Here is a 14,269-nt window from a genome sequence, read left to right as displayed (position 1 = left end):
TCACAAAATACATAAATAAACTTGAAAAAAAAACCTGACTTCTGAAGTGATTGATGAAACTACTGGCCACATATCTTGTTTAATATAGTGCATTATATACTCTCAGTATAGGTCTTGGTTATTATTTTTAAAAATATTAGACTAGCTTTTATCCCTATTAATATTTCTAGAGATTTCTGAACATGGCAGGAATAAGGAAACCTAATCAGAAAAATGAAAACCAAAGAAAGCAAGAGTAGTCCCCTGCAGAGTCAAGAGTGAGTGATGCTAACACTGTTTTGCTATATATCTCAATATCACTTTCTGTGTGGTCCTAAACTTGTTCTCTCATTCACATGGGCAGCCAGAAATCCTCTACTAGGCCTAATAAAATAAAAGAGAAAATTGCAGGGGAAAGATGTATCAAGACAGTAATCTATTGGTTTAGATAGATCAAATGCCTGCCTGCCTGTATTGTTTATGGGAAATAAGTGTCATCCCTCCCTCCCAAACTTCGCTATTTTCTAAAATGGATCCACTCTGAGACGTAATTTTTTTCTCCCAAGTTAGACCAGTTGGATTCCATCGATCATAATTGTGACAGATAGCAAGTGATTTGTTTCATTACATTGTTAATGGCTGTAGTAGGAACATTTGAGCTATTACATGAAAAGCTGTGGTTGTGTTGTGAAGCTTCCAAGGATAGAATTTTCTCTTCACTCTTTGTTTCTGCAACAGGCTCTCTTGCCCCTAACAGGGATGCACACTGAGTTTTAAATCCTTTTCCGCTTAGCTTGAGGGAGTTTGCTTTTTTTCTGTGTGTCACTGAAAAGTCCAGTATGCAGGCACTTCCCAGCCAGCCAAGACATGAAAATGGCATAAGCAATGTAAATTGATGTAAAAAAAAATTACCATCGCTGATAGACGAAAGGGAGGGGGCATCACATAAAAAGAGGAACATGTGCATCTGAAAAAGAATAAAATTCTTATGAACCTCTTTATTTGGTCAAATATCAACTCTTATACGTGTGGGTTTCATTCTTATAAATCAGTAGAAAACCGAGTAGAGCTGGGCCCAGAGAAGATAAAATGCACAGGATCATGAAAAGCATTCGTCTGATATATTCACAAAGGAGGTAGGCTGATTTATGCCTTTCATGCCAAGCATAATCTTAAACAAGTTTCAACCTTAACTTAAAGATATTTTAATGTATCCATTTGACTCACCACTCAAGCTCATATTGAATTCAAAAGAGACCCCTCAAAGCTCAGTTTTTAAAATGCATCAAGTAAAATTTTATACATTTTTTAATCAATCCAGATGATATCAAAGATAATTCTTAATTAGCTGACTGTCTACCCTTGAATCAATGACAGTGGTGGTTACCAACTGGGAGCAAGAAAGGCATCGACACCTCTGGGTCATTTTAAGGTGATTTTAATATTCTCAGTAACCTTCATCCCTAAGGGTAAACCCTGCTATAATGCAGGCATTGATACCCTAGCCCTTTTGAATACAGGTTAATCATAATCACTTCCCCAGGAGCTTGAAATATTAAACTAATCTACAAACATATCCAAAAGTTACTAACAAATACTTACCAGAAATTCTAGAATGAGGATCATTTACTGGAATCACCTTGAATTTAATAATGTATTTTCCTCCTAATGTTATTTTTAATAGATTATTTTATTGGCACTAACACCCTCCTTGGGAAACTGGTAGGAGAGCTGGTTTATTTTTCCCTGCTCTAGAAATGAGGAGAGAGAAAGCAAAGTTGGTGACCAACTCAAGGCTGTGAGGTATCAGGACACAGACCTCACACTTTCAGCCTGTTCTCTGCCTTTACACTGCCCATGGTAAATACACCCTGGTGGGCGCCTCTCCTCTCTTTGAGAACATACATATTCATGTGTTTGAAGTCAGCCATGGATATTGACACGGACTACAATGTGTTGAAAAGAGACGGGCAGCTAACAGAATGATTAAGACAACTGAAAGAAAATAAGAAATTTAATAATTGAAATGTCTTCTAACTTAAAAAAAAAAGAGAGAGAGAGACTAGATGAACCAGATAAGATGCAAATAAAACAAGAAAACAAAATACATGTGAAATGAAAAATGCAATTGGTTTTGTATCTTCGAATGCTTAACTTACAGGATGGGAGAACACACAATTTAGCTTGTTTGGGTTTAGTCCTCCTAATATATTCTACAGAGTAATTTATTTTCAGAAGAAGCCTCACTGCAGTGCTCCTATTATGATAATGGGAATTTATGCACATGAGTATTTGTGATCACATCACAGAGCAGTTTTGGGAAGAACTAAGGGGGAGGGGAAAATTAACATTTTAAAAATAAAGATGAAAGCTTAAAAAAACCCAGACCCTCTAAATCTTCAACCTATCACTCAATCTGCACACACACACACACACACACACACCCATGCACGTACACAAATTCTACGGTGAATTGTCTTATTTGGGCTAAGTGCTTCTCTAGCGTAGAACAAAACTTGTGAGTGAAAAGCGGCATAATGCATAGAATGCTTGCATGGATTTGTTGATGAGAAGGTGGCTGCCCCTGAGATTGGAAAACACAGCTCCAGCAGCCCCAGACCTCTCTGACCATATTCACTTTGCTTACTCAGGAGCAGACAATGACAGGCAGGGACTTAGGGGGGAGGGGACGAATCAAAGTCCCTCTTACCCTGTGTCTCTCTGCTAGAATTGCTGTCAGCCTGGTGAGCTGACATGAAGTAGGGGATCAATCCAGTAGACACAGGATGAAAATGTAAACAGGGATAAGCTCTCTGCGTGCACACTCTCTTTCTCTCTCTCTCTCTCTCCTTCTTCCATTTCATTCTCTTTTTTTTTTTTTTACACAAAATCCAGACATTTGAGAGGATGGGTATTTTTTCCTGTCACGAATGAAGCCATGCTCAGCACTCAAAGTCACTTAACAGTAGGATCATCTTTAGAGCCCAGCCACACTGCTTTTACTAAATTGTGTATGGTGATTTCAAGACTGTTTTAGAGAGTGTGCCAATATCTGTGTGCATATTAGAGCACTCCAAATATGAATACCCATGGGGAAAATTATGGCAAAGTCACAGCTTGGGTACATTAATGAAAATAAAGCTTATCGTAGTAGGTGAACTAATAGGTCCGTGCACCAAAGTTTATGGGCACAAGTCAGCTGTCACCGGGTAGGCTGAGGGAGACATAATATTCTAGTCATTTCTCTAGTGGAAAGAACATTAGCCTATTCTCTCCCTTAATTGATATTCTGCAACTGAATCAAGCACTGCTGATTGCTGACCAGCTCACACGTTCCCCATATGTCTCCAGATTGCTAAACTCAGAAATGTGAGACTCTGCGTCCCTGAGTTGGTTTGAGGACAGCCAAGCTCAGTAGCGGTTGCTAGACTATGAGTTCCTATAAAGAACATATAAAAATCGAGAGTTTGGGAAGCCGTGCGTTTTCACAATTTCTATGAAACTTAATTGTCTCATATTTAGGACATGACTCAAGGATTCAAACTAATTTCACTGGGTAAACATTATTAAATAGCTTAAATTTGCCAAACCAGGTGAAACATACTGTGAAAGAATTTTATTTTTTTCCTCTATGTTTGTCCTTTGGCATCCATTCCTATACTTATTTGCTTATGAATGGTGAGACCAAATTATGGATCTAGTTAGCAAAGATTAATCTCAGATTCGAAAAGCTTACATATTTCAGGTATCAACTGTCTATTAAAAATTGAGTTGTTAGGAGTGAAAAGCAGAATGCAGAATTTCTTATCATCATCATCAATAGTCAAGAGCTAAAATTATAACTTCTTTAACCATAAATATATGTTAATATTTTACATTTTTGTTTGACTTTAGCAAACACTATCAAATATAATGCCAAAGCAGCCCCAAATGCACATGACTAATTTAAGATATCAGTGCATGTTCCCATGTGCAAGGTGCTGAGTTCTAAGTATATTAATCATCTCAACAGCCATAAAGGGCTGGGGCAGTTTTTATTCTCATTCTATTGATGAAAAGGCAGAGGTGTAGAAAAAAGTCAGTGTCTTTTTAATTGTCCCACAGCCCATCTGTGAGAGAGCTAAGACTTGAACCCAGGTAGTCTTAAACCGGAGCTCATCTTAACTGTCTGTTATATTGATCCTTCAGTAACATTCAATGAATCCTATGAATTAAATTGGTGGTACGTTTCATTCATTTTCAATACTGAGAATGTTTATTAAAATATGAGACTAGGTACCATGTATTAAACTCATAAATCCTTTACAATGGACTGTTTCTAAGGTTATTGTTAACAACAGATTGAAAAGTGACAAGTATACAAACGTATTTAGTCAATTTAACAAAATGATACACTCTTTTAGTAACATTTTTTATCATTACTTAAAAATGGAGACAATTCAACAGTGTTCGCAGTAATTAGGAGTCTCCTATGTGTTTACATGGTTAACAAGTATAAATTATGGCGACCTGCTGAGGACTTGCAAATACCTAAGATACAATGGATTATGGTGTGACTATCCATGAGATCCCCTAGATTTTTGCTGGGAATACTTCAAAAGTAAAGACTGTGGCTTTCACCTCTTTGACTTAATCAGTTTGCTTTATGCTCTCAGAGAAAGAATTCTCTAGTTTCATTCATCTAGAGAAAACCACAATATTCTTGGTTTGCAGTAGTGAAAAAAATCACCATTTTCCTTGTGGGAAGCGTTTGGTGAAAAGTGCAAGTAATTTCTCAGCAAGATCTGATTTGTTAATGTAATCTTAGGTTAAAAAGGAAACCCAAACAACAGAACAAAAGAGATCTGATAATAGTTAATAATCTCAGTACCTATTCATGTACAACGGTACCTTCCCTTTCTCCTTAAAATCAATGAGAAAGAATGTCTAGCTTGAGGGTGTTGCCATAAAACAGAATGAACTATTCTAAAGTATTTGGGAGAAATTATGGTGAAAATTTTCAGGAGATACAACTTCCTTCACTTAATTTATTGTCTTGTGCTGTTCTCAAAATCATTCCATCCCTCCATGAGGAGATAGGGGCCATGAGTCTTGCTCACTTGTTTTACACAGTAGCATTTGAACAGAGCTATCACTTACCGAATGTTTGCTCTGTGTCTAAAGGAAATAAAGCAGAAAAATGAGTAATGCTTTATTACCACCAGAGCCTACCGTAAAGCAAATAATATGCTCAGACCTAGAATGAAATCTTACTGAGATTTGGGTGAAGGAAAGGAAAAGAAAATGTAGAAAAAAAGATTGCTAGAATTTTATAAGGCAGACAACCGAAAGGGTGAAAGGAAATGACTCCAAAGTGTGGCTTTAAATAAAATATTCCTTTTATTATGCTCATCAATTAAACAATTAGTACATAATTCTGTCCTCTCCAGCACTGCTAATGGGAGGGATATGAATTCTTGGTTTACTGCTTTCTTCCTAATAAAGGCAGCCTCCAACTTGCAAATGGGGCTTGGTTACAAAAATTCATTTGTTAGATGCTCACGTGGGACATAAAATGCCCTTTCCCAAAGAATCAATGTTATAAATCATTGTTTGGTTTTAAGGCTGGTCCACATAAGCCTATTTAAAATACAATGCTCCTCAGCTGCACTGCCCTAAGTATTAGCCTGAATTGTGAGCTCCGAGATGGAGGTAACTCATTTTGAATTAGAAGATAGAGGAGGAGTAAGAGACTCCCTTTCCTTGAATACAAGACAACCCAAGGATATGGTGACCATTTGTTCTGAATTAAGAAGTGGGGCACATGGCCCAGCAAAAGTTTTTTTTTTCTTATAACAGTATGTAATTGGAAAATAAAGAATTTTCCTCCCAGAATATCCTACTGGTAATGCACTGGAATTGGTACTACCCCTGAAAATCCAGTAGATTTGGATTTTCTACACTAGTACCATTTGAAAAAGAGAAAGTTGGTGGATTTGCTTTATTCTGTGTGATTTTAAAAGCCCAGCTAGAAGCAGGAAGCCCAGGAGGCTGTTACAGTTGACCAGGAGAGAGATAATGGGACCTAAGATAAAGCCAAGCCAGAGGGGACAGAGAGGACACCAATTTAAGATAGATATTAACAGGTAGGAATATCAAAATTTGGCCTACATTTGGGAGGAGAGAAAGGGAGGAGATAGAATGTTAGGGGGAGCTAAATGGTGAGAGTAGCTCCCATGGTGGATCAAAATCATCAGTGCTGGAGGAAAACAAACCAATTAGCAGAAAGACAAGCTTACCCAAGGCCAATTCTTTCAAGCCATTCTTGCTTTACACAGCTCCCTTCTTTTTTCTGCTTTGGACTTTACAGTTCCTTTAAAAAGCACTGAAATTGTAACAATGTGATCCTTGAAAGTAGCACAAAGTTAAACTGGTGGAGGGACTGTGACTGAGGGCACAGGCCTACAAATACTCCAGGTACTATGCTAGATCATTTTTCTTGCCTTATTATTTGGTCTTTACAACTATCCTATAAGAGAGTAGTTGTCCTTCTATTATGTATGTGATAACAGAAGGGTTAAGTAACTTGCTCAAGATAGTGGTTGTATCAAACTGATCCATCTGTCTTGCATTCTTTGTGCTTGTTAACTTGTGTGTCTGTGAGTTGTCTCCAATGCAATTCAATTCAATTCATACATTCAAATAGTGCTTGGTGAGTCCATAAGACATGATGTGCTAGATACTGTCTTGGGCCCTAGGAATAAAGAGAACAAGATTTAGCTTTGCCCTCGAAAAGCTCTTACTAGTGAGGTATGCTTCTAGAAGTGTGAAAGTAAAGAGACCTTTCCTGAGAGGAAACAAATAAAGAGAGAAGTGGAGAACCTTGATCCTGCGACTAGAGGTTGAGCAGTGTTTCTAGAAATATCTCTGCACAAACACTTGCTGCACCACTAGTGGGTGGGAGAAACTATCAGTAAATTCTCTATAAAGTATAGGGGTATAGGCAGTGCAACTTTGGTATGGTTACACAGTGTGGTGAAAAGAATGTAGATGTTGAAACCGAACAGACCTTGGCTTGAATTTCAGCTTAGCTAATGGTTACCAATGTGACTTTGGGTCAGTCATTTCACCTCATGTGCGAAATGGATATAACACGATAAGAATTGGATGTGGCCCAAGTAAATAAAAAGCCGACCCGGTGCCTGGTGCATTATGGATACTCGGTACATTTTAGCCATTATTATTATACTTACTTTATTAGATACTGCTAACCCCACTTCTCCATTGAAAATGGGACAACATAACCATACCATAGTAAAAACCCTCAGTCTATCATAAGTATGATGAACAGAAGATGGCAGACATAGCAGGAGTGATGCCTTTCAGATGACTACTACCCAGTGGAGTTGCTGGCAGCATCTACATGAGATGAGGTATTTGGTGGTCGTGGCAGAATCCAGGAAAAACCACAGAGCTCAGCAAGAGTTAATGGCACTTGTGTCCTAAGGACAAAGAAAAAGCCAGGGACAAAGGAAGGGGAAAAAGGAGAAGTCATAAGTTAACTTATTCATGACTATGTTTGAAAATCCATTCATTTATTCATTCACTCTCTCAACAAGTATATGTTGGACACCAGCTAGATGCTAAAATATTGCTCTAAGCTGTTTGGATGAGGTAGCTCGATAAGGGAATCAGGAATCCTGCCATCCTCTGTGTCCTCATAGAACTCACAGTCTGATGGAAATGAGGGAGGCAATAAGTAGACTGGCAACAGTCAAGATAACAAGAGAAACCAAAGAGAGGATGTGCTACAACAAGGAGTCTCTAAATTGGAACGTGTGAGGGGAAAAAAAAACGCAAAAGACCTTTCTTCTTATGCAGTTTGTGTGTATACATTCCTAATATTTAATACAGAGGATGCAGTGCTCCTGTGTCTGGCATGCACAGTAGATGATGCCCTGTGTCCTGAGGGAAAGGTAGATCTCTCTCTCTCTCTCTCTCTCTCTCTCTCTCTTTCATTTGTGCACTGACTGGTCTTCTGTAAAAGGTCTTGACACATGGACCCTTTGTATGGTGTGCTTTTCAGTCACACTGATGTAAAAATGACTGAACATATAATAAGAAGTCAGCTAATATGTTTTCATCAGAGAAGTCTGAAACATGCATATACAGGCACAGTGAACCTCACCCTGAGTGCAGATTTGGTATTGTTTCTATGCGGCCTTTAGAGACGGCATAGCTGTCATCTGTCTAATGAAATAAATACAATATAACAAAATGAAAACAATGAGGTGAACAACTGAAAACCAGATTTTCGCGTTTCGGTTTCAAAAATGTTAAACAAGATTTTCAAAAATAATGAAGCGCAGTCAATCACAGTGTTCTCGGCTAAAAATTAAAATTAATATAGTTCAGAGGGAGAGCGAAGTTTTATTTACTCAATAAAATAAACGTTTGAGATATAAGCAGTTACATAACATAACAAACCATAACAAGCAGTGCATCTAGAACACGTTACAGAAAACATAATATTTTAATCACAATGCATTCATAATTTCATGAGCTAAAACTCGCTTATCTTCCACCCTGGAAATGAAAGCACTCATGTTATTAATAAACGCATTTGTTCAGCTTTTTATAATCACTCAGGTTTACAGACATTTTCTTTTCTATACTTTTTAAATTCATTCTTACTCTTTTTAAAAATTAACCTACCAGGTGAAGACATTATTAAAAAGAAAAAAAAATCATTCAAATTGGTTTGCACACAAAGACACAGTTCTAGTTCTAAACTTCATTAAATTTTTAAATATGTATTCTCCATGTCTACTGGCATGAGGATGAAGCACACGGTGGTGTGGTGGTCAGGTAGTACAAGCCTCGTATCTAGGTTCTCCGGATTCTGGCTCTCAAATAATTAGCGTCTGGACACGGTTGCCCTGCTGTAAAATGGGGTAGAGGTTCTTCACCTGTCTGGTGACAGGTTCTGGGGGAGATAATCCATTGTGGGATGTAGGTGTTCAGGCTGTACCCTAAGTGGTCAGTTAGATCTTTAGGAGGGATTCCTAAATTTGTTGAGTTAATTTTCAACTTTTTTAGCTATAAATACGAGCATCAAGTCCTTAGCTTTGGCTTTGACTTCACGTCTTTATCTTAAAGAATACATATTGCAAATGTGTTTATCTTCATCTAAATTGAACACCAATATAGTTGTCATTTTTATTATTCTGGGATCCCTCAGCAGGCCGTATTTCACCTTATTAGTAATTTGGGAGGGTTAGGGATGAAATCCATGGCCTTTTGAATATACAGAACACACTAATGATCCACTGTCTTTTGACATGCATTTAACACCCATTAACAATCGATGATTTAGTCGTCAGAGAGCAGAGATGGTCCCCATGCAGTGTTCCAGGGCCCTACCAGGCCTTCACTAGAACCTTGCTTTTGAACTGACCCAGATATGGGCAACACTTCTACTAACTGGCAAGATAGGATCATTCGAAATGAAGGCTGGAACTCAGCCAGTCTGTCAGCACAGAAGTCTGCGGCTCATCACAGCACAACCCTCTGAGGCTGTAGATACGTGGAGAATGAATGACAGTCAGATCCCGAAGCCGCTGCTGTACAGTGAACCGAAGAGAAGGCAGGCAAAGAAAATAGAAAATAGAAATGCTCTCAGGTTTCATAGCTGCTCACAGTCCAACCACCTGGTGGGCATGGGGGACTGCCGAGGCAGTCAGGGCATTTTGGCATGCGGCAGTCGGAGACTGTTGGTCTTTTTAATAAACATCTGGGCAGTCAAGTCTAAGAGATCCTGAAAATTAAAGAGTCATCTTTTCATTTGGAAAGTGTTATTGTACATTGATTTTTTCCTCTACTCTTCCATTTGGAGCACACTCATGATCAGCAATGTCATCTTCGAATACTAAGGGCAGTGGCAAGCTGTGAATTGGCTTTGGGAAGACTTTCCTCTTATGTGAGATCTTGCCTACCATGTAAACACAAATGATGCCACTAGAAGAAAGAATGCATTAGAAATTCATTACTTCATATCATCCACGAGTTTTATATGAGATGACTTTGTGGGAACAAGAAGATCTCCAATGAGGGTTGTAACTAACATTTAGAAAATATATTCATATTGCTAAAAGGGGACAGTGGGCCTTTGGCTCAAAATGTAACCAGTAGCATATACCAAAGGATGAATAGGATATCAAGATTTTAGCCTTCGTGTAACTTGAACATTTTTATCTTGGCATATTTAAATGCTAGTCTTGAGGTTTGTATTTCCTGTGAAATTTCTTCAGTCATCTTGAGGGGCTGTTACACACCTTCCAATCTTCGTGTAATTAAGGCAGTAGTTTTGTTGTCATCTTGTCACAACTCATGAGAAAAACTGTGAAAACTGACGAGCATATGCAGTAGTAAGTCAGTATTAGACAGCTATATGTAATTTTGCTTTGCATCTTGAGGCACTCCATTGCACTTGCGAATAGTCAGCTGTTCCTTTCCCATTACGTACGTTTTCCCCCCTAAAGATTCTTTTTTTTTCCCTTTTCTTTAAACTTACCAAGAGGCATCTCATTCCACTTAATATTCTGGGAACTCAGGTGTTGTTAAATCTAGCAACAAAGTCAATTTAATTTGTCTAGAATTCACTAAAATTAAGACTTTATTCTCTAGTTTTAATGGAATGCTAAATAATATATTATTATAAAATTAACTTAAGTCAGAGCTCGTTCAAATGAATGTGTAAATATTTCACAATGTTGGCAATCATGCACCGAGAAACTCCTTTGTGCTATTTAATGATGTTTTTTTGGCAAAAACAGGTGCTGCCACATGGACAGTGATAACACGGAATTTAAACAATAAATTATATACCTGTATCTTTATTATTTGATGAGCCTTAGAGCCTTCTACACATTAGAAAATTTTTTCTTGGCTCATATTGCTTCTAAATACTGAAAACGTGTTATAAGTTTCTAGCGGTTAAAAAATGACCATTCATTACTAAACCAAGAAGTCCTTCAAGGAGAGTCCCAGCAAGTTGAATTTATTGAATTTATTATCACTTAGAACAGAGATCTATTATCAACATCACAGTAAACATAGTTGAAAAACAAAATTACAATTGGGGATGTCTGTGGGCAGAGAGTGACATTAAATTCCCAAACATAAAAGACCTCACAATGACTTCACAGACATAAAATTGGGCATGACTGGCGGGAGCAGTATGGATTAGAAAGACCCGAGAACTAACCATGAGTCAGCAATGCTTGTCGGTAATTGATTATGGTCTCAAAGATGTATAAATAAGGACACGGCATCACGGGTTCCACATATCCCAGACTGACTAAGCCTATCGTTTTGCCTATTTGTGAACTCTGTATTTTAATCAATTGACAAGGGCATAGAGAAGAAAAATGGGCATAATGGAAGTGTTGAAAATGCATGGTAAAGCATAGTGCAGAATGGAATTCAGTTTGAAATCTAGAATAAAATATATAGAACATAATATACCATATATATAGTATATATGTAGAATATAATATATAGAAAATAATATAATGTTTTGTAATAATCTGTAATATTTGTTCCCATAAAAGAAAACTTCTTGACTGAAGTAAAAATACGCTGGGACATTTAAGAAGTTAAGGGGAACAAAGGAGAACATACTATTTATTGTTCAGGCAGCGCATGAGCAAAGTTCTTCACTTAAGATGGTTTGGTGAGGTTCTTGGAAGACACAGGACAGTTGATGAACTTTAAGTCATTGCTAGGCCTTTTACCTTTATGACATCTGTAGCCAAAGTCTAAATTTTACTCATTTCAACCTGCCTTTTTGAGATCTGTAGGCCCATGTGCCTTTAACAACTAAAAAGAAATACTATGATGCCCTGCAAGGCATCTGAATCAGTTTCAGTGTAATTTACCATCCTGTTTTGTCCTGCCTCCTTCTGCCTGCCATCTTCTACTCCTGACTTCCATTCTGTAGAATGCATCTAGCATTTCCCGTGTTGTGCTTGCTCAGCTCCAACAGTCAGTGGCAATCTAGCTGTGGCAACAAGTATCATGCTGTAAAACCCAATGCTTTCCTCCTCTTTATCTTCTGTTCTCTTTTTTCATAATTTCCAAGCAAAGAAAGCCAGATTCTTCCTGGTTTTTATCACCTCTTCATTTCTTATCATTACAAATGCTTTCAGGTTTCTCTGTGGAGTATCTTTGGTGCTATTCTTCCTACAGCCTAGAAGAATCAACTTCTGCCTAAAATACTTTCTTCTCTGACATTCGTACCTGCTTAGAAGTGTGGCATGTTCTTCTTGGCCTTTGGTAACAGAGGGGCTGACACCAGTGCTTACATGACTGAAATTCTTGAGAATGTTGAGATTAAGATTGTTGCGAATCTTAGTCTTACAATATTAAAGGTAGAAATTTCTACATTTGAGATTTGAGTTGATGAAAATGCATTTTAACAATCTACTGTAAACGATTGCTAAATTCATCTATCTATGTCTATTTTTTTCTGCTATCAAATGTGACTCGTTCAGAAAATGTTAAGACTTTAAACTGTCTTTTCTCCTGGTGAATATTGCCATCCTATGAAGAAGTTATGCTTCTTATGGTTCCTATATTACACTAGTCATGCACTCATTCTGATCTTTAGAATGACCTGAAGATTTAGGAATACATCCACAAGGTTAGGAGAAAATTTAAAATATCCTCTTGGGTTTATTTTTCCTTGTTACCCAATAAAGCTCAAAACTGTAATAAAGTAATGGTTTAAAATGAATTTTGTTTAGTTTTAAAAGCCATGTTATCTTCTCAGTCTGTTTCTTTTCTTCACTCAGTTTTATTTTGTATTTTTATATTCTCACACTCTTGGTTATCAGATATTTTTATCACTGTCTTCCTGCAACTCAAAATGATACCTATTTCTACTCCATATACAGCCAGTATTCACCTTGTTTAAAGATAAATGATCAACTTCATGTTTTAAAATTCTATTTTTTAAAAATATTTTAGTGAAATATTTTAAGGATTAAAAAAACTGTAAAGGTCAAACCACTAAACTATTTTATTGCTTTCTTATACTTCCCACTTCAAAGGTTTTTCCATTTAAATCTAAGGTAAAATCATCTCTTGATTTTTTATTTGCCAAAATGCTTTTCTGCAGTTTCTATAAGAAATTAAATTAGAAATGTTCATTTATATAATGAAAACTGTCATCAGATTTGTTTATTCGTTTGCTTTTATTTAGATTTAGGGGTTCAACATGTAAGAAACACTTTCTCTGTTCTTCCTACATGAATATTTGTGAATTGGCTGCCGCCAAGTAGCAGATTGTATTATAATGTATCATATTCATAACTTCAAGGCTTCTTTCATCATTAAAGGAGTCACTATCTTTAATTTTTGTAAGGGACTTTAATTATTGGTGCTTATTTCATATTTTGATTAATTTTGGCTTTTAATTTCCACTACTTGTCATGCCATGTTTTGTCATGATCTTTCAGTTGGGTGCCATTCTAATTATCATTCCAAGGATTCATTTTCTCATTTATTATTACCTCAGTCCTTTTAGCTGCTTTCAGAGGGCTAATATCAACTTTCAAGGGTAAAGTGTGAAGAACAGATTGCCTTCACATGTTGATAATTTTGAAGATTTACAAACAAATTTAAAAATATGATTTCCATTAATGTGTTTAATAGAATTTGCTAAGATTTAAGTAGTATAATCCTTGAAATTTGCATTAGCAAAGTCTTAAGAAATCATATGGTGTACCTCTGTAAGTACTAATAATATCTATAATTCATTTCAATTTTAAGTAATAGTAATGTAAAAAAAAATTACCAAAGCTCTTTTTTTTATATACTATAGCATCATTTGGTTATGAAATGGTATTGACCTTTGGTTTTGAGTAGAGAAACTGTGTTATAAAGTCTAACTAGTAGATGTAGCATTTTGGCATGGTAAAAATAATTAGGATTTTAGAATTAAAAGAATTAGATTTGAATCCCTACTCTGACTTATTACTATAACCTAACTGGCCTTGGAAAAGCAATATAAACTGCATTTGCTTCAGTTTACATAACTGAAAAATGGGAATAATGACCTCTCGCAAGCTTGGGGGTCCTCTTTAGGAAAAGGAATCCTAATTTATATAAGGATTATATAATTTATATAATCCCAATTTATATATAAGAGCAACTCAAATGAATGGAATGACTTAAATGTGCCATCAAATTACTTTCATACTACATATATTGACATATTAATTAACACGTGTGGGAGTTTTATCACCAG

At 36.6% G+C, this 14,269-nt stretch overlaps 1 long non-coding RNA gene across 1 annotated transcript in view; it reads right to left on the bottom strand.

Annotated features, from left to right (window-relative positions):
• Positions 1–4,211: 4,211 nt before the first annotated feature.
• LOC122489789 overlaps positions 4,212–14,269 on the bottom strand; it is a 149,658-nt gene continuing 139,600 nt past the window's right edge. Inside the window, exon 5 of the long non-coding RNA XR_006299007.1 lies at positions 4,212–7,460. This is a non-coding gene — a long non-coding RNA (uncharacterized LOC122489789). The remainder of the gene's footprint in view (positions 7,461–14,269) is intronic.

This window comes from Prionailurus bengalensis, chromosome B2 (genome assembly GCF_016509475.1).
Source record: "Prionailurus bengalensis isolate Pbe53 chromosome B2, Fcat_Pben_1.1_paternal_pri, whole genome shotgun sequence".
In the NCBI taxonomy this organism is placed as follows: domain Eukaryota; kingdom Metazoa; phylum Chordata; class Mammalia; order Carnivora; family Felidae; genus Prionailurus; species Prionailurus bengalensis.
Note: the sequence above shows the minus strand (reverse complement) of the source record. Positions and strands in the feature narration are given on the sequence as shown.